Source organism: Lissotriton vulgaris, chromosome 8 (assembly GCF_964263255.1).
Source record: "Lissotriton vulgaris chromosome 8, aLisVul1.2, whole genome shotgun sequence".
NCBI classification, from domain to species: domain Eukaryota; kingdom Metazoa; phylum Chordata; class Amphibia; order Caudata; family Salamandridae; genus Lissotriton; species Lissotriton vulgaris.
Genome location: NC_141696.1, coordinates 211,627,488 through 211,655,384, shown reverse-complemented (window position 1 = coordinate 211,655,384; position 27,897 = coordinate 211,627,488).

The following is a 27,897-nucleotide window of genomic DNA, read 5'->3' as shown; positions in this document are numbered from 1 at the left end:
AATTCTGTTGCCCTCATCTGAGAAGTGAACTCCATCTCCTCTGTAGATATCTTGCATGTAGTAACGCAAGTTATTGTTGTACAGAGAGCCCATTCCATGGTCTCTCATGTAAGCTGAAACAGATTTGTTTACATGCTTCCTCGCTTTCTCAATTTGTGGACAAAATTGGTTGGACCACCTCCATTTCTGTCTTTGGCATATATTGGAATATACCAAGGCAGTTTGAGGAAAAAGTGCCATTAATTGCTCCAAGGTGTCCTTTAAAAGCATTTCCAGACCTACCCCTGTCAAAGTGCCCAAATCATTACCTCCACAGTGCACTATTAACAGGTCAGGTTTTGGCAAATGCATAAAGGTTTTCACCAATGGTATCAATTGGTGACATTTTAATCCTCTTTGGCCCAACCACTTAATTTCCACATCTTGTAAATTGAGGTTGTGTAAATTTCTGCTCTCAGCATACCTTTGAGCCCAGTGGATGTAACTATGTCCAACAATCCAGACGTTAAACATGGTGGAAGAAGGTTGTTCTGCAGTCAGATGAAGTGTGGTAATGAAAGGGCAGTTGAAACAGTAGGAGTTTCTAAAGAAAAAAAACTGTGGATTTACAATGCTAATGATTCATTAGCAGTGATTGGTGCATTTCCATTTCTGAAAACAGAAAGTTAGGGTGCATGGATGTGTTCTTTGAAAGATGTAATTTGAATGGTCAAGGAAGAAACATTTAATGAAAGATTGCACTGGATACGCAGGTGCACTGAGAGTTCAGAGTTCAATTGAAACATTGTTGTGTGAATTTGCAAACATGAGAGGTCTTCCAGGAGGTGGTTGCTATGGAAACAAGGCAGACAGGGCAGAGGGGGGAAGGGTTTTGATTTGAAAAAAGTGAGGGAAGAGGTATGATTGGCTAATATGAGAGATATGTGAAAAGAATATCTGTATTTCTGTGCTTTCAATAGCTGCAGCCTTTGGAGTGCATCCTTTTTCTTCTGCTGAAGACAATTTGGTGTATTTCTGAGACTGTTTTCAAAACTCAAAAAATATTTGCTAAGGTGAGAAAAGATTTATTTAATTTAGATAGAGAATAGTATGATTTAAGGAGAAAATGATGAAGAAAGCTGTGTTTTTAAAATGTGGTTTTGTCTCTAGTGATATACTAATAGAATTAGTTTCAAAGAGAAATTATAATTGCATATTTGGTGTAACATTCTGGCATGCAGTTACACAAGATATTGTAATACATGGAGGCCATTTCATGGTCTGTTATGTAAGCTGAAACAGATATGTTGCTTTTAAAAACGATTTAAGAAATCAATTACATTTCTAGATATGTACTGCTAGAGCTTCATAGGTTGTTTTGGGCCATATTTATAAGGTATTTGAGTGTCTAAGATGTTGTGTTCGCCTTTTAAAATGTAAAGTGTTCCTCATGGGACAAGTGTCTTGTAAATACGCTCCCACTTGTGCTTGGCAAATTTAGATTTTGATTATGGGAGTTACCTAGCCATGTTAATAGTGTCCCAAAAATGGTGCTAGGGCATTCCAGAAAACACTTTCATGTGTCTCAAGGACATTTTTAGTCATTTCTTCATGAATGCAGGTATACAATTGATTTATATGCTGTGTTTAAAAACGAATTTTGAAATGAATTAAATTTCAGGATATGTACTGTTAGAGCTTCATAGGTTGTTTGGGGTCATATTTAGAAGGCATTTTAGTGTCTTTGAAGTTATTTTTCCCTTTTTAAATGGAAAGCGTTCCTCATGGGGCCCTGAGCAGTTCTTAGCCATGTTATTTAATAGGAAGTGGATAACATGGCTAAGAGCATTTGCTGGGAAATGCATGAATATCGCTGATTTTTCTGCTATATTCATGCATTGTGGCCGTTTTTTTTCACATTGCTTCATAGGTTGTTTGGGTTCATATTTAGAAGGCATTTTAGTGTCTTTGATGTTATTTTTCCCTTTTTAAATGGAAAGCGTTCCTCATGGGGCCCTGAGCAGTTCTTAGCCATGTTATTTAATAGGAAGTGGATCACATGGCTAAGAGCATTTGCTGGAAAATGCATGAATATCGCTGATTTTTCTGCTATATTCATGCATTGTGGCCGTTTTTTTCACATTGCTTCATAGGTTGTTTGGGTTCATATTTAGAAGGTATTTTAGTGTCTTTGATGTTATTTTTCCCTTTTTAAATGGAAAGCGTTCCTCATGGGGCCCTGAGCAGTTCTTAGCCATGTTATTTAATTGGAAGTGGATAACATGGCTAAGAGCATTTGCTGGAAAATGCATGAATATCGCTGATTTTTCTGCTATATTCATGCATTGCGGCAGTTTTTTTTCACATTGCTTCATAGGTTGTTTGGGTTCATATTTAGAAGGCATTTTAGTGTCTTTGATGTTATTTTTCCCTTTTTAAATGGAAAGCGTTCCTCATGGTGCCCTGAGCAGTTCTTAGCCATGTTATTTAATAGGAAGTGGATAACATGGCTAAGAGCATTTGTTGGAAAATGCATGAATATCGCTGATTTTTCTGCGTTATTCATGCATTGCAGGCCTTTTTTTATCACATTTGCAAGCATTTCTTAGCCATGTTATCCAATGGGAGGTGGATAACATGGCTAAGAGCATTTGCTTCAAAGGTTGTTTGGGGTTATATACCATTTTTGGGAAATTATTAACATGCCTATCTAACTCCCATAATCAAAATCTAAATTTGCCAACCGCAGGTGGGAGCGTATTTACAATAAATTTGCACCATGAAGAATGTAAAATAGCATACTAGATACTCAAATAACTTATAAATATGATCCAAAACATCTTATGAAGCACTAGTAGTGCATATTTCCAGAAATGTATTGGTTTTCATTTAATGATTTACTTCATTGGTAGGCCTTCACATGTTTTTTTACCTTGGTTTTTTTTCAGTGAAAATCTTATCTGCAACCATGTGTTGGCCTCACCTCAAATAAACAAAACAGGTGATGGACTGAATGTGGATCAATGACACACATTCACCCCAGTCCAAAGATCTGGGCCTAAACAAACCTTTAGATAGGCTACATCTTATCGTCATCCTGAATTAATGATTTAAAATATTAGGGAGTGATTTATGAGTGTTGTATGCCTGTTTTGTACCATTGAGTGTCATTTTTGTGATGCAGTGCTGGTGGAAAATATTTGCTATGTTAAATAATTAGTACAGCATTAAGTTTTAGATGACTGTTATTTATTTACTGTTTGGTAATAGTGGTTAATAACATTTTATATTATATTTTTTCACAGATTCAACTGCAGATTCTTTCATAGTTTGGAAAATGCCTTCCAGAAGTCGAATACGAAAGGCTAGAAAACGTCAAAGACAGCAGGATGATGTTTTATTGCAGCAGTCCTCTTCCCCAAATACTTGTCAAAACACCAAGAAAGGTCCGGGTAAGAGCACGAAATCATTCTTAAGAAATATTTGTAGTAAAAAAAATTTTGCTCAAAAAAATGTGTCTCTTAACAAAAAGAGAAGTAATTTAAATGGAAAGGAGAGACCCATCACAAATGTTACTGGTAGAGGAAGAGATAACTCTGTGCATGATAGTAGAAGGAAACAACAGTTTAGGGACATTCGACAACGAATGTTCCGTAATAGGATATTAGTTAATTTATTGAAAAATATTAAAAAGAAAGGCCAACAGAAAGCGGCATTTTATAGGAAGAAGAAAAATGTAGAGAAAATTATTGATCATGCTTTTGAAATCAAGCGAAAGTTGTTTATTTTGGTAATCAATAGAATTAGGAAACTAAGCAAGGTAATTTCTGATTTCAAAACAAAAAGTAGATGGAAGAGAGTAGTAAATCGTACTAACTTTTGTGAAGTTTTTTCTGGAGAATGGATGCATAGTTCAAGTTCTGAGGCATTTTTTAATGAGGAGACTTATTTTCAGGATAATGATTTGGTGCATGCAGTTGACATCAGTGGTCGAGCTTATGAAGTGAAGGATGGTTGTCCAGTTGAAAAAGAACTACTTGTGACAACAGAGACAGAAGAGGCGCTAAGTGATGAGGTTTTAGGAAGACGTCCTAAGGGTCCTGTGTACATTTGGAAGTGTAGTTCTATTTGCAGTGTGCGACAGGTTTCCATCAATTTGCTATGTGATTTTATACGGACATTTAATAAGAAAAGTTTGAAGCAGAAAATGAAGTTGTTGCAAGATTTAGATCCTTGCAGAGTGAGACAAATGACAGGTTTGCGTGGTCATTCACTGGCTTGTCTTTCCAGGAGAGTATGCCAGAGTGTTTTTCATCATTTCAGGATGCTAGCAGTGCATCATAATAAAGTGAGAAAATTAGTGAGAATGTTGTATTATGCTAAGAGTCCAGCAATTATGCTTAAACAGTTATGTGCTGCTCTTTTGCATGGTTCTGAAATAGATGTGAAGAATCTTTGTGAAGAAATTGAGTTTTGTTACTTTGGTAGTAAAGATGAGAATGTTCAAATTGACCCTGAAGTAGAGGGTAATGTGGAAGATAATGTACAGGTTTCCAGTACAGATAATTTTCAGAAGGAAATTGCCACGTTTCAGATGAAATCAAGTGAGAGGCCTAATTTCACTTGTGTATGTTGTCGACGCACTTATTATAAGAATCAGACTAAGGTAGTGGATTTATATGCAAAAAGTGAAAGGGAAAATAATAGTGAATGGAAGGATTTAGCCACATACTTGATGGTAGAAAATTATTTTGATTTGGGATCGGATCAACGTGTGTGTACTTATTGTTGTAATAAATTAAACCAAAACCAGATGCCTGCTAGGGCAGTTCATAATAATCTGGAATTGGTTGAGATTCCTTCTGAATTGAAGGATTTAAATACTTATGAATCTATTTTGATTCAAAGTATCCATCCCTTTCAGGCTATTGTAAGAATGGAGCCAAAGACAGGGAAATTGCCTCCAGCAGATTTACAGAGAGGATTAAAGGGAAGAGTTGTTTATTTGCCTCTAGATTTGAACAAAAACATTAACACAATTGGAATAGAAAAAGTGGAAGAGGAACCTCTGGTTATCTTGGTTAATGGGGTTCCGACAAAGAATAAGAAAATATGGCAAGATTTAGTGGATGTTAGGAAAGTCAAAAAGGCAACAGTGTATTTGAAGAAAAATAATAAGTACTATAAGAATGTATATGTTGCAGAAGAGGAAGTAAGTGATGAAGAGGATAGCGATTTGTGTGCTGGCCAAATTGAGAAAGTAGAGGCCTCTAAAAGTGAAGAAATATATGAACATTATAGTGTTCATCCTTTGCATTCCAAGGAAGTGATGGGGAATGCTATTGAGTTGTTTCAAATGAAACAAGCCAAAGGGAGTCCCATTAGTGTTTGGGAGGAAAGTTTGGAAGCTCGGTGTTTCCCACAGCTATTTCCCACAGGTCAAGGAGGAAGATATGATGAGCGACCTCGTGAAATTCCTGCGTCTGAATACCGGACTTTACGATTGTATGCAGAAGATCCTAGGTTTCGGCAATGCATTCCCTATTTGTTTCATCTCCTGTTTGAAAGCGATCTGTCTGGACTGTCATATGCAGTGAACCACATCTTAAAAAGTGGTATACAGATGCGAAACATCTCGGCAAGTGACTTTATGCATAAAGTCAATGTCCAAGACAGTATTTTGGATTCTCACTTAATTAATCTCATGGCGTGTCAGCGTGGTACTAATGAGTACTGGTACCGTCGTCATGGTGACTTAAAATGTATGCTGAGGAACTTAGGAACTCCGACATGGTTCCTCACTCTGAGCTGTGCCGAGTATGGCTGGGATGACTTACTTGAATTTCTACGAGAGGCAAATGGAAATATTGAAAACATTGAATTCAAGACACCTGGAGAACTGTGTTCTTTGGATCCTGTGAATGTATGCAGGTACTTCAATCATAGATTTGAAGCTATGATGTCTTTCATCACAAATAAAAAGAATCCACCTCTTGGAGAGGTGTTGGATTTCTTCTGGAGAAAGGAGTACCAAGCAAGAGGTGCCCCTCATATACATATGTTGCTGTGGATCAAGGATGCACCTAAATTTGGAACAGATCCGGATGACTTAGTGATGAATTTCATCGAACAGTATTCTACGTGTGCTGTTCCAAACGCAACGGAGAAGAAAAGTCTAAGAGAACAAGTTCTACGTTTCCAAAGCCATCGTTGTGGAAAGTACTGTCGTCGTAAATTCAGAAACAAGGACAAGTTCTACACCAAATGTCGTTTCAACTTTCCACGACCGGTGATTTCTAAAGGAAGAGTGAACAGTTTGATGTCTTCGCTGCGACATAATGTGACGAGGAAATCACCCAAGAATACATACAATTTGAAAAGGAACGAAGAGTCCAAGTACATCAATGACTACAACCCAGTGATTTTGTCCATGTGGAATGCCAACATGGATATACAGTTTGTGGCTGACAACTGTATGGCTGTGGCTCGGTATGTGACATCTTACATCACCAAAAAAGAAAAGACCGAACTGAAGGATATGTGGGAGGACATTTCCCATGAAAAGAGCCTCAGCAAGAAGTTGTACAGTTTCAGTCTGAAGATGTTGTCGCATCGAGAAATCGGAGCTTACGAATGTTCTGATCGATTGTCTTCAGCAAGTCTCTATGCCAAATCCAGGAGTCTCGTTTGGGCGAGTCTTGGTCTTGCTGCAACGCGAAATCGAGTTCTAAAACCTGTTCGGGAAATTGAGTATTTGGCAGAAAAGGAACCAAACAGTACCGACATTTTGAAGACCAACATGTTGGATACATATTATCCAAATCGAAGCAGTCACCTTGAGAATATTTGTCTATATGAGGTTCTCCAAAATTATATATTCAAGAGGAACATCAAAGAAGATATTGAGAAAGGAGTGTATGCTGTAATTGGAAGTGAGGGATGCCTGGTCAAGCAAAGAAAATGCCAATTAGTAAACCATCGAAAATTAAGTGGCGAATCTCCAGAAAAAAAGGAGTTTTTCTATTTAGCACTTTTGCAACTTTTCAAGCCTTGGCGTGCAGAAGAGGAACTGCTTGGAGATTTCCTCTGTTACGAAGACTCTTTCAATGCAGCCAAGGAGTCCATAGAATGTCCTGCTTTTTCTAAATATCAAGAAATGCTAACTTTGGAAATTGAGCAGGAAGCAACGATTGCAGCCGAGATTGCCAGAGACAGTTCTCAGGACAGTCAGAGTTCTGTTTCATTGAGTCAAGATCCACTTGGAGGACCTATTATCGAAAATGAAGCTGCCACTGCTATGAATGAAGTAGAAAGAGCCATGGCACATGCTCAGGAGGATTCAGTTAACTTACAAGACTTGGAAAAACAACTCAACGTTGAGCAGAGGAAAATATATGATGAAGTTACCAAGGAAATTGAGCACGGATTAAGTCATGAGAAGAAAGAGTGCTCGTGTACGTCGTTGAAGCCTGTCCGACTGTACGTGAGTGGAGAAGCGGGAACTGGAAAAAGTTTCCTCATTAAAGCAATCTCTTGTTATTTGCAGGAAAGGACTGAGTCATCGCTGTCTTGTGTTGTCACCGCTCCTACTGGACTGGCAGCACATAATATTAAAGGTATTACTTTGCATCGTCTATTGATGCTGCCGGTGGAGCATGACAACAAATTACAATACAACAAGTTATCTGGAGATGCTTGCTGTGAAGTTTCAAGAGTTTTGAGGAAAATGAAACTACTTATCATTGACGAAGTAAGCATGGTTTCCAATGTCATGCTTGCCTTTGTGCATTTGAGAATGCAAGAAGTACTTAAAACTGAATATGATGTCTTATTTGGTGGGAAACACATTATTGTTTTCGGAGATCTTCTACAGCTGACACCAGTAAAAGGTCAACCTGTGTTCAAAATACTCACGCATGAAGATACCAGGAAGTGCCTAGGGAGCATTGGCAACGTCAATATATGGTTAAACTTCAATTATGCAGAACTGCATCAAAATATGCGTCAGGCAAAGGATGAAGATTACAAGAATATTCTACAAGATATTAGAATTGGAAAAGTGACCGAGCATGGGAAAGAAGCTTTAAATGCACGGTTACTGTCAAATTTGTATCCCAAACAAGATATTGTGCCTGAGAATATTTTTCAGAAAATTACTGAGAAGAAATCCGGGATATGTCTCATGCCAACTCTTGCAGAATGTGCCATCTTCAACAACAAAATGTTGAATTTAGAAAAGCAAGAGATTGTGAAACTTGAAGCTATCGACAAATTAGAGCATATGGGATCAACAATTATTTTGTCAGACAATTTGAAATCAAAATTGGATTCATTAGAGAAGACTATATCTAAAACAGCGGGTTTTGAAAAGACTTTGAATGTGTGTTTAAATTGCCGAATTATTTTGAGAAGGAATTTACATGTAGAAAGAGGTCTGGTAAATGGATCAATGGGTAATGTTGTTGATTTTGAGAAATACAGAAATAGAGATGGAATAGAATTTTTAAAAATTAAATTTGATGGCATTGAGGAAGTACAGCAAATTGGTCGTTGTTCTGCTAGGTTTTTGCTTGTTAAAGATTTATATGTTCGCCGTAAACAGTTTCCTGTTTGCTTGGCATATGCGGTGACAATCCATAAATCGCAAGGTTTAAGTGTAGACTGTGCATTGGTGAATATTGGCAGTTCTGTGTTCAAGGAGGGTATGGCATATGTGGCATTGTCACGAGTTAGAACTTTATCGGGATTGTACTTGATTGACTGTGATGTCACAAACATTTGTGCGGATCTAGATTGTGTTAAGGAATACAATAGGTTAAGAAGAGAGTATGCGCCACATTTGCCTCAATATCCTTTGTTTGAGAAACGTGTGGTAGGCCGCAAACGTAGAAATAGCAGTAATAGTAGGGAGGTTGTTGCAAAAAGACTAAAAGTCAATGAACCGAAAATTGTTAGCAGAAAGAAAGTGGATTCTGTTGAAGATGTTGTCGGTTTTCAATTTGAAAACAGTTCTGGTGTCAACTGCTATGCAAATGTAGTGGTTAATGTTCTCTTTTCACTAGAGAGTTTAAAAGAACAGATTCTGTTGAATTCTGAACAAATTTTATGCTGTTTGTTGAATTCTGTTTTCGAGAAATGTAGCAGTGATCGAACAAAAGTAGAAAGTGTGTCTGAAGTTCGTTATCTGTTAGATGAATGTTCAGGTCAAACAGACTTCTCTGAAAATAATCAGCAAGATTGTCAGGAGTTTTTAATGTATATGCTTGATATATTGCAAGTTGAGGGTGTAGATGTAGATCACCTGTTTGGGCTTTCTTATCAATGGCAGCATGACTGCGAGAACTGTATGGTATCAAGTACTACTAGTGTAGACTCAGAAAGATTTATATATTTAACTTTGCCAGACAGTAAATCAGTCTCCTTTAATAAGCTAGTAAATGCAGCGGATCACAACATGGAGTGTAGCCAATGTAAATGTGATATGATGTCAACATTATTTATACGTAGATATGGCCAGTATGTCATTTTAATGATGCAACGATGTAGGCCTGATGGAACAAAATTGTCAACTTTAATAAAAAATTTTGTGGCTTCTCAGCTGTCAATATCAGGGAGGACTTTTGTTACTGTAGCAATTATCTATCACGATGGTCCATCAACAACATCAGGACATTATACAGCTTACTTAAAGTCTGGAAACGGCTGGTCATTCTGTAATGATTCTGTTGTAACGTTCAAAAAAAAATTGCCGTTTGACCTTAAAAATTCTTACCTGGTGTTTTTAAAACCAAAATTTTAAGTAGAGGGAATGTAAGTCTGCAATGCTGTCTCGATTAAAAATTCAACTATATAAACCTAATGCAAGTAAGTCTGCTTCATAGTAAGCAGTATCAGTGTCATAGGAAAAGGAGAACATGACTGACAAAGAAGAGTAAGATATTAGTAGTCCAGGATTGTGAAAATAATCTCAAATATTTTATTTTTGAAAGTTGCGAAAATAGAAAATGTCGGGATTTGATTGGAAGAATTACAAGATTTGCGAATCGCGGCAACATGATTTGGCCTAGTGGAAACATGTGATATAATGAGAGAAGTTTTTTTTCTATGTAACATATTTCACGTATCGATGGAGGTTTTCTTTCAGAAAGTGGCGGGCTGAAAATATTTAAAGCACAACAGAGTGGATGCTGTTTATAGGAGATCCTTCGACGTCATTGAAAGTAAGTTAATTTTAAGAAGTTTTGAAATCAGATTTCTTAGGTTGTATGGGTTTTTTAAACACAGTCATTTTGATTGTGTTTTTTTTTCCCCGCTGTTACATGATGAATACCTTCAAGTCACTGATTTAAGTGAAATTTGATACATTCTGAGAACAGCAAAAATAAACCATTTAACATGTATAATTAATGTTATGCTTTTTGTCCTTATGATATACATTTAGAAATGTGTGGTACATATGGGTAAGGTGAGTTCTGTAAATATCAATTTTAATGCTTAGAGTGCTGTACTTCTGGGTAGTGTTTTTTTTTTATAAAAAAAAGAGGCCTCACCTCAAAGAAAGCTCTTGAAAGCACACATCTTATTTGCATCCTAAAACAATCATTTACAATGTTAGACACAATTTTATTATGACTTTACATCTTTTTTGCGCTGCTATTGCATCACTATTGTGAGACATTAGCAGTGCAAGAAAAACATCATGTTTCAAAATAGGCCTCAGTTCAGCAATATCAAGATACAGTTTCTTTCGAATATATATCTTTAGGATTGTGTAGGGAACGTAGAGAAGCAGAGACTTCTGTAAATGTCAAAGTTGTTGAAAAACTGTTTGTTTTTGAACCTTTTCCCTTGTCTTTTCTAATTTTTAAATACATGTTTTAATATTTTTTGAAATGTTTGTTCTTTGTTTTACAGATTGAAAGTATGAAAAAATATTTAAAAAAGGTAACAAGAATTATAAGGTAAATGTTTTCCACTCTTTTTACCCGCAATGCACTGCTGATGATGTCATTGACAGTATCTCTCATTTACTCTCTCTAGCTGTCTTTCTTTTTACATTATTCTCTGTTTACTTCCCTTATACTAACTCTTCTTTTTTTTTAAAAAAATATTTTTTTTAGTTCGCTTAAAGTTCGCGAACCGGTCAGCGAACTTGAAGCGAACCAAAAGAAATAGAGCTTGCCAGAGTGATAAACATTCTAGCAATTTTGTTTGAAAGGGGAGGTAGTTCTGAAAAGAACTGTTTTTTTTTGTTTTTGTTGTTTTATGTTTTTTTTGTAATTTTTTGAACATTTTTTGATTTTTTTGTATTTTTAGAACTGTTTTATGTTTTTTTTGTGTTTTTTAAGGAGGGGAGACAACAAAAAACAGGCTTTCAAAACGGCTCAACTGGAGCAAAAAAAAAGAAAATTACTTTTTGGGTGCATTAGGGCACTTATGATTTTCATATGCAATGTTCATGAGGTTGACACTCATGTTGCCATATGACAGCATAGCACCACAGTAAATACAAGACACCTTCATGTGCTGGAAGTTACGTTGGATGTTTGGCACAGTCTCTTGTGCCTCTCTTCCCGTCAAAGACAATGTGGATGTAGATCTTGCCACAGGAGTTGCCGTCGGATTGTCTTCAAGATCCCTCAACTCAGCCCGGCTGTAGTTCAAGGGATGCCACCTGCTCATGTGACGGTGCATTGTATAGTTCCCCATACTGTACTTCTTTTCTGTGCCTCTCGACAATCTGTGGTCACAGATGAGGCAGGTGGCATATTTTGCATTCACTTTCTTGGTTCCAGGAGGGATGGTGAAAAACTGCCAGATGAAACTGGTTTTTCGTTTAGAAACCCGGGGCAACTCATCAACAAATTGTTGTCCCTCTCTCTCCTCTTCTTCTTCTTCCTCATCTTCCTCCTCTCTGTTAGTCATAATTTGACTGGGTGGTCCTCTCTTCTTATGGGGAGGTGGAGGTGGTGGTGGGGGTGCACCAGCTGCAGCAACAATGGAAGCCATTGTGGATCTTCAGATAAATGGTCTTTCTCTCACCAAGATGAAAGTCAGAGTGAGGAAATAAGGAGGGGTTTACTTGATTTGGGGAAAACAAAAGTTCTGAGCCAATGAAAAGTGTTATTTTTAGGTCACATGACCTAGTCATACATCATTTGGAAACCAAAAGTGAAATGAACCAATGAGAAGTTTGATAAACAAGTCACATGACCTGTTCCGCTTACGTTACGCGGCGCGCGCCGCGTCCCAGATCGCTTCCGGTTCGCGGTCCGGAGCACTTCCGGGAGCGCTAACGCGGCGCGTCATTAGACGCATTACGCGATAACGTGATACGTCGCGCTTCCGCGGCGCGTCACTGTTCCGCTAACGTAACGTTGACCGGTTCGCGGACTAGATCGCGGCATCAAGATGAGCTAACGGAAAGCTTCCCGGTTCGCGAACTAGAAGCGAAGAAAAAAAATATTAAAAAAAAAATTATCAATAAACATCTAAATATATTTTGGGATTTAAAGAATAATACATTTTACAGCTACAGATGTTAGCTTTTAAAAAACCAATGAAATTCACTGAAAAAACCATAGGTTATAGACCATATATAGTTAGAAATTTGCATTTAAAAAACCATTGAAATTCAATGAAAAAACCATAGGTTATAGACCATATATAGTTAGGAATTCGCATTTACAAAACCTTATTTTACTCGCATAAAACCATTGAAATTCCATATATAGTTAGTTGCGCTAACTATATATCGCGCACCCGCAATCCACTGCTGATGATGTCACATATTACATCATTCATGACATGGTCAGTGACATCACTGATGACATCACTGATGACATCTCAAATGACATCACTGATGACAACATCCAGTGACTGTATGTTTCTGTGAAGTTAAAATATGTCTTACATATTGAAGAATGAGTGGATGTATAAGTGTCTGGATGAAGGATTTAGTAGGTGCATGACTGACTGTATGAGTGAGTGATTAAATGTGTCTCACTGAGTGCATGGGTTAGTGACTAAACTGTCTTAATTTGTGCATCATTATGTCTGTTGTTCTGTAAACTGTTGCATGTGTTGATAAGTAGCTATATGAGTAACTATATGGGTTATTGATTGGTTACCTTAGTATTTGTATGGGAGACTGAGTGTGTGTGTGGGTGGCTGGGAGGTGTATGACTCTGTGCATAGATGTGTGAGCAGTTGATTCACTAGAGGTATGGTTTCAAAAGTGCATGTGGTAACAGCTGTATGGGCGGTTGACTGTGTGCATGAGTGTATTGGTGAGTGAATGGATATCTCAGTGCTACATGTCAAAGTAAGTACATATGTAAAACACAGTACATGTGAGAGTTGACATATATAAATAACTGTGCATAAGAGCCAGTGAATGTGTGAGTGGCTGTATGGATCATTGTGAACTTGTATCAGGGATTGTATAAGAGAGTAAATATGTGTTAGTATATGTTTGAATAAGTAAAGTTTGTATAACTGTATAGTTGAGGAAATGGAGGTGTGATTGATTCTTTGCATGACTGACTAGGTGTGTGAGTAACTCCATGGATGAGTGACAGTCTGTGAGTGTCTGTTTACACTGATTGTATCTAAGGTTATATTAGAGTCTGAAGAGGTTCATCGTATTATCACATGAATGATATCATCAGTGATGTGATCAGTAATGTCAAATGAGATGTCATCAGTGATGTCATCAGTGATGTCATTTGAGATGTCATCAGTGATGTCATCAGTGATGTCACTGACCATGTCATGAATGATGTAATATGTGACATCATCAGCAGTGGATTGCGGGTGCGCGATATATAGTTAGCGCAACTAACTATATATGGAATTTCAATGGTTTTATGCGAGTAAAATAAGGTTTTGTAAATGCGAATTCCTAACTATATATGGTCTATAACCTATGGTTTTTTCATTGAATATATATATATATATATATATAGATATATATATACATATATATATATATATATATATATTTTTAAAGCCACCTAATTACTCTGGTCCAGTTCCCTCTATGCATTTTGCAAAAAAATCCCCAAAATCCACCTGGTATTTTCAATTCCTAGGGGGATTTCCAGAGCATTTCCCAGTATTTCAGGTTAAAAGACGTCCAGAAGTTGACAAAACAGTTGTATACATGCCCCTTAGTTATATCAACTTACAGGGTATTGTCCATAGATTAAAACAGTGTTCCAGTGTTGTAGTTGAATGAGCTCTTTTAAACCCACCATGATCCACAATGATGAGTTTATCAATATTAATTGATCCCTGTAAATTAGCGTGTAAAAGCTTCAAGAACACTTTTAAACTAGCACCAGGTAAGCTTATTAGCCTATAGTTCTTAAAATCTGATAAACTGCTGGTAAACATGACAGTCTTAGGTTGGTCTGCCCCAAAATGTCTGTCTGCTTTCCTCCAATTTTGCTGAATTCTTTTTGTTGGCCATAGGACCCCGAGCACTTTAGTACTGCCAGCCAGTGCTAAAGTGCATGTGCTTCTCCCCTAAAACATGGTTTGATTGACTTATCCAAAATTGGTATCATTAATTTACCTACGAGTCCCTAGTAGCACTGCCTGTACCCAGGGCCTGTAAATCAAATGCGACTACTGGGCCTGCGGCACTAATTGTTCCATCCACAAAAGTAACTTTTAAAATTGTTCAAGCCTGCACTGCCAAGCCTGTGTGTGCAATTTGCACTGCCATTTAACCCCTTAAGTGCTGCCTCGGTGCATTGGCCGACGGCAGCACTACCTCCCCAGTGCTGCGCATGACCATTGAACGTCCATTCAGCACTAGTTCTAATGGACAGCGCAGCACTGGGGAGGAATGTTTAATAGCAGCTATGAGGTTAAAATCATTTGTGAGTAATCAACAAGAACTAGCCTATGAATGAAAGCGGTATGTGTGTATCTCAAGTAGAGGAATCGTCTGTTTTTTTATGAAAGCCCTCACCCACCAACCTAGTTGGTGGCATGATTCATCATCTGGCCCCACCCTGTGACGCAAAGCCTGCCCCGGGTGTGCTACTATGCCTTTTTACAGCAGAGCATGTATTGATAAATGAGTGTGCAGTGATAGTGTGTGTGTGTGTAAGTTAAACACTGTCCTACTACCTTGAGGTGTTATTTTATTGATAGGCCCTTGGCAGTGTTAAAAACAAGGCAGTGGATGCATGTGGATGGAACTATGGTCTCCCTCATCCACTATGGTCAACATGTTTCAGCCAGGCAGCACATTGATCTAGCTTTCTTCAGGACCTTAAATGTGAAAAAGTGAAAGTGATTAAAACTTGGTCAGTAGTGTTTATGTGATCAGGAATGTGACGCACTCACTAAGGTGCGTGGGTAAGAGGAGGTTTTCCTCTAGTGGTTTATACCTGTAAAGGAAAGAGAAACACAGATTCAATACAGACGAACACACATATAAAAAGTTAGCGTTCAGTAAATGCACATGTAAATCTTGTGATTCTGTACGTTGGTGATTGTGCTGTAACTGGGTAAATGTGGCGGTGACTTGCATTTTGTGACAGTACTATGGTGTAAAGTTCAATATATGCCAATATAAAGCGCTATTCCGTCAGCAAATTCAATAGCGGAATTGGGCAACCACAAATGTTTGTTATGAGACAGACACACAATTAAGTGAATTAAAACTGCCCTATGTCGGTTTGAATATTTTGCTGTTGTTTTTCTACTTTGTTTCTCTGTGGATAAAAGTGACATTAAGTGGATCGGGCTAATTCAGATATACAGGCCCATTGAATAGGTGAAAGTCTAACTAAGTACCTGATTAATCTGTTTCTTGTCAAAAGAAAGGTTAGAGACCATTGTTTTTGTATGATAATCATTACCCAGGTCTGCTGACTCTTTGGGTCACCCCATTTTTTTGCTAGGTGATTGTGCTGTAACTGGGTAAATGTGGCGGTGACTTGCATTTTGTGACAGTACTATGGTGTAAAGTTCAATATATGCCAATATAAAGCGCTATTGCGTCAGCAAATTCAATAGCGGAAAACTAGCATGCATTGTGTATAAAGGAACTGCTAATTAGCCGAGTAAAAATCTTACTCTGATGTTGTCAGAGCTAAGCCCCATGAGTTTCCGGCAAAGGGGTCTGGCTTCTAGTCACACTGTCGTTTGTGAATAAAAGACACTGTAGGTATGTGGTTGCCCCACCATATTGAGGATTTGGATACCTTTAAAAACACCACTTACTTCGTCAAAGCTCGGGACCCGTATTGAGACCTCCAGTCACCTAATTAACTTTCGTAAAGAACGAGTGCATTTACACTACCCAGACACAGTAACAATATTTAGCGTTTTTTCTGTCTCAATCCCAACACTAAATAGTTAGTCTGTGGACTATTTTTGTTTAAATCTCACCTAGTGGGATTTAATTATTCACCGTCCTAATTTGCAATACACTTTTTAATTTTAAATTTTCACTTTGGACCGCCCGCAGTTAAAACCACAAGTGGCAGTCTGGTGTCTAATAAGGGACTTGCTTACAGTTATACGCATAACCTCTACAACTGATGTCTGTTTTTAATCTCTACTCCCCTGTAGACGCTACTCGCGTCATCAAGAAGAGTGCATCCACCTGTGATGCACGTTAGGTATTTAAACATGTCGATGCCGACAGAGTTTCCACGCCAGTCAAGTAGGTCTCAATATGGGTCCCGAGCTTTGACAAAGTAAGTGGAGGTTTTAAAGGTATCCAAAACCTCTATACAGTGGGGCAACCACCTAACTACGGTTTCTTTTACTCACAAACCAGAGTGTGACTACAAGCCGGAGCCCTTTGCCGGAAACTCATGGGGCTTAGCTCTGACAACATCAGAGTAAGGTTCTTACTCGGCTAATTAGCTGTTCCTTACACAAAATGCATGCTAGTTTTCTGCTATTGAATTTGCTAACACAATTGCGCATTATATTGGCATATATTGAACTTTACACCATAGTACTTTCAAAAACCGTATGTCACCACTGCACTTACCAGGTTACAGCACGATCACTGCTGTAATGAATCATGCGATTTACATGTGCATTTACTAAAAGCTAACTTTTAAATGTGTGTTTGTCTGTATTATATCTGTGTTTCTCTTTCCTTTACAGGCATAAACCACCTGAGGAAATCCTCCTATTACCCATCGCGCACCTTAGTGATTGCGTCACATACCTGGTCACATAAACACTCCTGACTAATTTTTAATCACTTTCACTTTTTCACATTTAAGGTCCTGAAGACAGCTAGAATAATGTGCTGCATTGCTGAAACATGTTGACCATAGTGGATGAGGGAGACCATAGTACTCTCCACGTACATCCGCCACCTTCTTTTTAACACTGCCAAGGGCCCCTCAAAAAAATAACCCCTCAGGGCAGTGGAACCCAAGGGCAGTTTTTTTACTTACACATACACACTTTCACAGCACACTCACTTACCAATTCCTGCTCCGCTGTAAACAGGAGTCATAGCTCGGTGCCACTGGGTGGGGCCCGATGATGAAGCATGCCACCAACTAGGTTGGTGGGTGAGGGCTTTTATAAGAAACAGACATTACCTCTACTTGAGAAACACACATATTGCTTTCATTCATAGGCTCGTTCTTGTTGATTACTCACATATCTTTAGGGGAATTTGAACTAGCTTTCATGTTCCTCTATCTCCCTTTGATATTTATATTTAAAATTACTTTCCAAATGTTAAACAATTCTTTTATTAAACATAAGTCACCGCATAGGGCAGGGTGTTCTGTAATTAAAAGGCAGGACATATACTTTCATGTTTTACATGTCCTGGTAGTAAAAAAAATCCCAAATTCGTTTTTCACTACTTTGGGGCCTACCCGTGTCAGAGGTTAACATTGGGAATTCCTCTTTACACTTATAAGATGGAATTTATGATTAAGAAGTAGTCAGTCAGTCATGTTTCATATCATTGGAAAGGTGGTGATAAATCCTCTTTACTGGGTAAAGATAACTTTATCACTGCCCTTTTATAAAATGCCTCTTAAAAAGATGACATTTTTCTGCTCTTAGCCCTGTGTTCATGAAACCTTTCTCCAATACACATCTGAGATAGGTGACAGCTGGACTTTGTGAATTCTCTCTAGCTATACATACACAAAGGGAGTTTAGGTGTGGCTGAGTGGCAATGTACAACCTGATGGGCCATCCTGGCAGGATCGGAAGGAGGAGCCGATACTTACTCCTGACTAGGCTGTGTCATGTCCCCACACAAAAGGGCTGCATACCACCCTCTAGTAAGTCTGGAACCAGAGCTGGGAGGAAGCCCCTCTTTGAAGTCACCTCCACTTAAAAGGCACAACTGGGTATAAGTACTGGGTCTGACACCATCAAATCAGACATTACTAGACCTGTGAAGAAACTCTGCCAGGAGGAAGGACTGCTGTGCTGCTACAAGGACTGCCACCCTGCTGAACTGCTGCTCTGGAAGAAGTGCTTTCCTAGTGTGTTACCCTGCTGCCTGCTACCCTATGCCCTGCTGTGAAAGAACTGGACTTTGAAGTAAACCAAGACTGAGCTCCAATAACATGCTGGCTTGCCTCCTGTTTTACGACTCATGGATATCAAAGTCATTCATCTTGCTTCCTGCCTGTTCCATTGGAAGTGGATCCAGGTGCTTGCTCCTTTAGAAGTGAATGTTTGCATTGTTCAACATGCGTCAATCAATTGTTTCTTTTGAATGTGTTGCTTTATGTGTCAAGGATCAGTGTCAAGACTGATTTGCATATGGCTGGGTCCAAACTGGGGTGGTATAGTGACCAAAGGAATGATGGTTTAAAGCCAGATCCTTGTGACTGAAGGTGAATGTTTTAATTGTCCAGCATTCTATCCATCAATTGTTTCTTTTGCACATGCCACCCTAAGTGTGAAGGGTATGCCCAGATGTGGGCCAGTGCTCACTACACCACTGAATTTGAGCTAGCCTGGCTGATGAAGGGTGATGCCCTGAAACCGGTCCTAGGATTCTTGTTTCCAGTCCAGGGAGGACCTGACTTGGCAGTTCGGGCTGGACTGTACCCACAAGGAACAGGGTCAAGACTGATTTGCATAAGGCTGGGTCCAAACTGGGTCGGTGTGGTGAGCAAAAGAATGATGGATAAAACCCAGATCCTTGTGACGGGGGTGAATGTTTGCTTTGTCCAGCATTCCATCCATCAATTGTTTCTTTAGCATATGTCGCCCTAGGAGGGAAGGTTATGCCCAGACGTTGGTCCTGTGCTCACTACGTCACTGGATTCAAGCTAGCCTGGCTTGTCCAACAAGGGGTGGTGATGGACAGAGTTTCTGAATTAAGCAGAACACTCATACCCAGTCAAGAGATCAGGGCTAGATCCAACACCGTTTTTTAGATCACTGCACCATCCCAGCTCAGAACCTGGCTATATGCAAATTAGTCTGTTCCTGTCCCAGTGCATGATGGGAACAGGGCAAACCAAACTACCAAGCCAATTCTTACACTGGGAAGGAAACAAGTTTCCGGGGACCGGTTTCTGGCATTACAGCCGTCGTCGGCCCGGCTTGCTTGAATCCTGATGGTGCAATGAGCGAGGGACTCACATCTGAGTATACCCTTCCACGCTTAGGGTGGACAAAATATTTAACAACAAGGGTTCATCACCATCCCTTTTTCTGAATCGTTTTTGGCCACTATAGGTGTGGCAGGGTATACTCAGACATGAGTCCCTTGCTCACTGCACCATCAGGATTCAAGCAAGCCGGGCCGACGACGGCTGAAATGCCAGAAACCGGTCCCCGGAAGCTTTTCTCCTTTCTGGTGAAGAATTGGCTTGGTAGTTTAGTCTGCCCTGTTCCCATGATGCACTGGGCCAGGGACAGACTGATTTGCATATAGCCAGGTTCTGAGCTGGGATGGTGCAGTGAGATAAATAACGGTGATGGATCAAGCCCTGATCTTTGGACTGGGTAAGAGTGGTCTGCTTAATTCAGACACTCTGTTCATCACCACCCCCTTTTCTGAATCGTTTTTGCCCACTATAGGTGTGGCAGGGTATACTCAGACATGAGTCCCTTGCTCACTGCACCATCAGGATTCAAGCAAGCCGGGCCGACGACGGCTGAAATGCCAGAAACCGGTCCCCGGAAGCTTGTCTCCTTTCTGGTGAAGAATTGGCTTGGTAGTTTAGTCTGCCCTGTTCCCATGATGCACTGGGCCAGGGACAGACTGATTTGCATATAGCCAGGTTCTGAGCTGGGATGGTGGAGTGAGCTAAATAACGGTGATGGATCAAGCCCTGATCTTTGGACTGGGTAAGAGTGGTCTGCTTAATTCAGACACTCTGTTCATCACCACCCCCTTTTCTGAATCGTTTTTGGCCACTATAGGTGTGGCAGGGTATACTCAGACATGAGTCCCTTGCTCACTGCACCATCAGGATTCAAGCAAGCCGGGCCGACGACTGCTGAAATGCCAGAAACCGGTCCCCGGAAGCTTGTCTCCTTTCTGGTGAAGAATTGGCTTGGTAGTTTAGTCTGCCCTGTTCCCATGATGCACTGGGCCAGGGACAGACTGATTTGCATATAGCCAGGTTCTGAGCTGGGATGGTGCAGTGAGCTAAATAACGGTGATGGATCAAGCCCTGATCTTTGGACTGGGTAAGAGTGGTCTGCTTAATTCAGACACTCTGTTCATCACCACCCCCTTTTCTGAATTGTTTATATTATCCAGCATTCCGTCTATCAATTGTTTCTCTACCAGTAGAACTGTGGCTTCTTCCGATGCGTGAAGCAAAATCACTGCATCGCCCTTGTTATGGGAACAGAACCGGTGCATCACACTTGGGACCAGTGCATCACCATCAGAACCGACGTATCAGAACCACTGCTTTGCCACCACTGCAGTGAGAGAAGATTGTCACATTCCCTGAACTGTGTGGAGAAAATCAGCACATCGCACTCGTAAGCAACTCATCTCAGAACCGGCACTTCACCTTCAGAATGGCGCATGACCATCGTTGTGTGGAGAAAATCGGCACATCACCTTAACTGAGAGATCAACACTGATGTACCACTCTGCTGCACCCTACATCTGGATCATGGAACATTTGTTCAGCCAGACTTGCGTGGCTCCTGAACCTGTCCTGCGCTTCATCAAAGTCAGCCCAATCTCTTGACTTTGCCCCGGTTTAACGTGGCCAGACAATTAACCATGGGTGGTGAACTCCACTCCGCTCACAGAGTTTGCGGAGTTTCTCGCACTCCACGTAAAACGGAGTACGCAGAGTTCTGAAAAACTTCACTCTGCGGAGCAGAGCATAGTTTTTTCCTCGCTCGCGTTCACCAACGTCAAGTTGGCGAGTGCGAGCAAGGAAAATCCACCTCCGGGCGAGATTTTTCCTCGTACGTGATCGCCATCATCAAGTTGGTGGGCGTGGAAAATAAACCTCCTAGCAAGATTTCTCTCGTATGCTCAGGACCACTTGCGTTGAGAAACTGCCCGCTTGCACTGAGAAAGCTGCCACTCGAGTAAAAATCTACTTGAGCGGCAGAAAAGGTAAGCTTGCACTGTGCATGGTGCTGTTCGCAATGAGTGCACAGTGTGGACACGCATCGGGCACTGTGCAATCACTGCGAACAGCATTTTTCTACCGTACTCCGCCGCTTGCGGAGCTCTGCTTAGTGCAACAGTGTTTTTTTTGCACTTCATAGGTGCGCATTGCTTCTAAGCGCTATTTTTCATTTTAAATATTTTAAAATGTATATCTTGACTCACACTGATTGGATTTTTGTCATTTTGGTCTTGTTTTAGTTTTAAATAATACGTTCTTTTTCTAACTTAGTGTGGAGTCTTTTTGTTTTCTCTGTGTTACTATTAGAAGTGTTGCGCAAATACACTTTGCATCTTAAGTTAAGCCTGCCTTCTCTGTGCCAAGCTACCACATGTTGAGCACAGGGTAATTTATAGAGTGTATCTGACTTACCCTGACTAAGATTGTGGTTCCTGCTGGGACAGGGTGCATACATCTGCCAACCAGAAACCCAATTTCTAACAATTACCCTTCTTAAAAATATAGTCATGGATGAATCATGCATAAATGAGCCTGTGTTAGACCTAGAAGGAGAATGGAGAAAGAATTCTTTTTGGGGCATAGATATGGGGAAATTGACCCTTAAATGCTCTTGTGGTATTCTTAATGTCCCCACAGGTGGTAGTGTTATCCCCAAAACATCATCATAGTTGAATTAGTAGGACATTTAGTATCCGTGGTGTGGGCAATTGCACCAGGGAAGTCTCTGTCTTGTCTATGTAAGGTTATGGGCACATTGAAGATTAATAGCAGGTGCTACAGATTATTTAGATCCCTTGTTTAGAGGTTCACGCCTGTGTCAAGTGAATCAGGAAATGTAAACATGTGCCATGTGTGAAATGGGCAGAACAAATAGCATGAATGTGGTCCCATAAAGTCCCCATGGTTAATGGTGACTCATCAAGTGGAACATCATCTTATAGGAAGCTGATCTAAACCTGACTGAGCATGCGTCAGGGAGCAGTGTATGTTAGTCATATTTTTGCATACAATTTTCTCCATTGTGCAGATGCAAGGAGTTTGTTTTTGTTCTCAATCAGGAGTACACATGCTTAATGTTGATGAAGCTGCATAATCAAAGGAGTTCTAATGAACTTGATGTCACAACTGTGCTTCCACAGAAGAGGCTCCTTGTTCCTGCCTATGGTGTTTTCCTGAGCCATCTTTTCATCGCCTCATGATTTTCTACAGCCCACGATTTTTTCTTGCTGTTTGTTCCTGTAGCCTACAGAGTTTTCATTTGATCCTTCATCATACTTCCTTGTTTCCTTCACCTACTTGCCCTGCCTTTACTCCAGTTCCTCAATGTATTCAATTCTTCTTGTACTTCCATTTGCCTAATCTTCTCAATAAAATTCTTGGTGAAGACTTAAACACTGGACTACAGTGACGATCATAATATCTACTGCATCCGTCATTGTTCCTCCCATTCCATATGCATGTTACAAAGTACAGCTGTGTATTTATCCACATGTATGCTCTTACAAGAAACCTTCTGGCCAATGGTAATTCATCTCTTTACCAAGTGTTGTCATATTGTCAAAACCTCTACACAGAGGACAACTTCACTGTCACTGGTTTTTGAGTTACTGCCAGTCATCTCAGAATCCATTATGTGAAGGTTTGCTTCTCATCTGACTCCAGCACTGGCAGTCTGGTTATTTAAATTGTTATGTATAGGGGATGGGTCATCTTCCGCTATGGCTCTTGCATGCAGAATCACCTCTTAAGTTCTATTTGCTTAACGATAAAGGAGTTTCTGCTTATTTGATCTTAATCTCTTCACAACATACAAGAAGACTACCACCATAGCAGTTACATTCTGCTGTTGAGTGGTCAATGCAGCCCACCAACTGGCCAACTGACCAATGTTTTGAGCATCTCCTTGAGGATTTTGGTTCTTGCCTCTCATTTCATGAGAATGGTATCAAAATGTATACTTTTTCAATTTAAGAGATTCTGCATTTACAAACCTCTGGAGTCCCCTGACCCCCTGCTTTTTCTCTCATTTGTTTCTATAATATTGTGTCATGCCAATGGCTTGAATGTAAAACAACACATTTAGGAAAAAACAAAAAATGCTTATCATCAAAATGACTCTATAAAGATCACCACACATGGTGCTGGATCTGGTGCTTTGGGACTAATTTGCAGTTGTAGCGCATCATTGACTCATAGTTGCAGCATTCACAATGAATTCTTTTCCATACCAGTACAATCCAGAGGAAGGTTATCGGACCAGCCGACTGATAGCTGAAGCTTATAAAAAATGGATCACACAATAGGACACCATTCAGAACATACCAGTAAGTCTCCATCTGAATGGTTGAAAAAGAAAAGACTCAAGATTAAAGAATGGTCAAGTTAAATTCCAAATGTCAAACCTATTGAGATGCTGTGCTTGGTCGTGAAGAGAGCTGGGCTTAAACAAATGCCCTCAGCCATCATAAACTTCAGCAGTTTTGTATGAAGGAGTAGACCAGAATTCCTCTTACGGGATGTGAGAGATTGGATAACATTTACAGGAATTGTTTATTTCGAAATCCCTTTTGGTGGAGTCTCCACTATATATAATATAAATCTAAGTGAAAGCTAAATGGATTGCCCATAGAATGGAGCACTATGAATACGGGGAGCGAGCAAGCTCCACCTTAGCTTGGAAGTTGAAAGCTGACAAGGTTAAAAACAACATTAATAATCTAATAATAGACGAACAAGGTACAACTTCAAGTAAGCATGAAGATATGCAGCAATGTCTGGTTTCTCTGTTTTCGGAGTTATATAGAGATGAGGCAGTCCCAGACACTGATTCCATCCAAGCATGTCTTAATAACAAAGATCTGCCGAAATTGACCAATGAAAGCCAAAAGCTACTTGATAGACCCATAACAGAGGAAGAGATTAAAATGAATATTACTAAGATCAAAAATAATAAGGCAGCTGGGACGGATGCACTTCCAGGGGAAGTATATAAGATCCTCAATGAAGAAATCACATCTAGACGCCTTGAGTTGTTCAATTACATCTATAGAGGGGGGAAAATACCCCCGTCCTGGAAGGAAGCAACAATTGTTCTTATTCAAAAACCCGGTAAAAGCCCCCTGAAGGCAGACTCCTACAGGCCAATCTCCCTGCTTAATGCTGACTATAAGATCTTTACTAGCATTTTGGCAGGGAGATTGGTCAAGGTCATACCACAAGTGATAGGGGAGGAGCAGAAGGCATTTATTCCGGGCAGGGTTATACAGGAACAAACACTACAACTAATCGGCTGTATTGATCTAGCAGTAGCAAGCTCAGAACCACTTGCCGTTGCAGCGTATGACGCTGCTAAGGCGTTTGATCGCATTAGCTGGAAATTCCTCTGGGAAACTCTTCGGGTTCTGGGATTTGGCCAACTGCTTATCCCATCACTAGTAAAATGCTATGACGGAGCATCAGCCACTATTCTCCGAAACAGCAAATTAACACCCAGGTTCGAAATAAGGAGCGTCACCCGCCAGGGGTGCCCCATCTCCCCCCTATTATTCAACATCTATATAGAGCCACTAGCGCAAATGCTCTGGCTAGATCCCCAAATAACTCCATTTCAGTTTCAAGATCTAAACATCAAACTCGCCCTATATGCAGATGACCTGCTTGTCTATACTAGTAACCCTACTGAGGTCCTTCCAAAGGTCGAACACTCTTTAAGAGAATTTGGAAGACTCTCGGGTTATGCAGTTAACACTCTTAAGACTGAGGCAATGTGTTGGGGGTTGAGGGCTGGGAAAGACGAGGGAGACCCGGATTTAAATACTTGGGTATAAATTTAGAGCAAGACTTGCCCAATATCCCCTTGACTAATTTAAATAGAGTAATAAAGGAAATTGACCATCTTTTTCTCAGATGGAGAAATCTCCAACTCACAATTTACGGCCGAATAAATATCGTCAAGATGGTAATACTACCAAAGTTAACATATCTTTTTAGCGCCATCCCCCTTGAGTTCCCCTCCAAACTCCTTGGGAAAGTTCAGGGCAAGATTGGTAGTTTTATATGGGCTAATAAGAGCTCTAGATTATCCTGGAAAAAGCTGAAGAGGGGATTACTTAAGGGGGGCTTGCACTACCTGATATCTTTTGTTATTGCCTTTCTTTTCAGTTAAAAAATATACGTAGTCTTCTGACTACTCCTAGCGATAACAACTGGGGGAGGATCTTGAAGGCTATGGCAACATATTAGGGGAGCGGAACTGGTTTCCTATATAAATTTTGAGCGACGAGGTTCTTTAAGAAAGTCCGCTTAAACGTCACTCGGGCGGCCCTTAACTCATGGCAGAATCTGAAAACCAGGTGGGGTATAAAATACTACTCGGACTTTGCTCCAATCTGGGACTCTCCTGGGCTCCCAGACTATTTGAAGGATAGCCTGGCAGTGTCGATTGAACTGGCAGGCATAAGCATATGGTCCGAATTAACTGCTGAAGATGGGGTTCTTCCTTGGGAGGCTTTGAAAGCAAGGATTGGGGACTCTTTTTCGCGATTTAAATTTCTACAATTACGTTCATGGTATACTGCCGAAAAAAACAATATAGGTGGAAATTGGGAAATAGAGTTCAAACTTCAAAACCCCACCCCTTTTAAAAAAGAAGTTGGGACATGGTATAAGAGTCTATTAGACAGAGAAGACATAGAACTCCCCCCACCCCACCTGGTGTGGAGAACATCAATATTAGAAAATGTAGCTGCAGAGCTTTATCTTCCATCCATTACAAACCTCTACAAGTTTGTAAAATCAGCTTCCTTCAAGAAGAAACATTTCTATACTATTAATAGGATATATTATACCCCCCATAAAGTTGCAACGTTTGTTAGCAATCCTACCCCCAGGTGTCCTAAATGTGGTATGCTTAAGGCAGATGATCTGCATATGTTCTATGAATGCCCCCAACTAAAAAAATACTGGCAGAACGTTGAGCAAGCTTTAACGGATATATTAGATTATAAGATTAATTTAGACCCAGCATTGGTTATTTTTGGTTTAAATTCCTCACTGGAAATGTGCATATCTAGAGCACAGTCTGGCCTTTTTTAAAATCTGATTCTACTAGCCCGAAGGGAACTATGTATTCTATGGAAAGATCCAACTGCTCCTGTACACAAGAAGTGGCTCTGAGCCGCATTTGTAATGGCAAGGCTTGACCTCACAGAAGGCAACATCTGGGCGCCCTTGGTGTGCTGGGGGAAGGCACTAAGGTTGATTTGAGATCGTCCAAGGATTACACAAAGCCTCGTACAAAGAAGCAGGCCTGGCGGACCGGAGTGTATGCAGGAACATGGACCCAGGGTGCCCAGGATCTATTGGGTCTAATATGTTATGATTGCAGACGCTTACGGTGGTATGAGGACAATCAAAAAAAAAGATTTTTTTTTTTCAGGAATTGTTTACTTCAAGTTATTGACTCTGAAGACAATTTCAAACTTCATTCATCTTAACTGGATCATGGTGTGCCTTTACCTTTTCCCAGAAGGATACTAATTGTTGACTGTTATAATTCAGTAAGCAAGAAAATCTAAGTTAAATGTGTGCTTGTAGTTTGAATGTAGTGAGGACTAGATAAGGGTCAAATATGCCTTAATATGTAAAAGTATAGTATGTTAAGAGTATGTACTATATTGTTCACCTTGCTGTAAATATATCCTAGTATTCAAATCCTGCGTTATGTTTATATGCTTCCATGTCAATTTCTGACTGTACAAGGCTGTGAAAAAAATCCCTTTTGGTGGAGTCTCTACTATATATAATATGCATCTAATTAACAAACTAAATGAATAAATAAATACTGTGTATCCCTAATATTAGATCTATCATCCTTAGGGTGGACTTCCCCCAAATCCTTTGCCTGCATAACCCCTCTTTTTGATTCACCATTTTGTTGGCTTTAAGAATCTGAGTACTTTACCACTGCTAACCACTACTATAGTGCATGTACTTCTTCCCTAAACATGATGATATTGGTGTATACTTGATTGGCATATTTGATGTACTGGTAACTCCCTTGTAAAGTGGTAGCCAAATCCCCAGGGCCTGTAGTGCCAATGCTACTAGTGGGCCTGCAGTACTAATTGTACCACCCACCAAAGGCTCCTTTCAAACCTCTCTCAGGCTTGCCACTGCAATGCCTGTGTGTGCATTTTACTGCCACGTGGACAAAAGGCATTTAAGAGTGGTAAAGATGGATTCCTAACTTTACTACTCCTAAATGCCTTTTGTGACTACCAAAAGTTGTAAAGTTAGGATTTTGACTCAGTTTAGGAGTAGTAAAGTTAGGAAT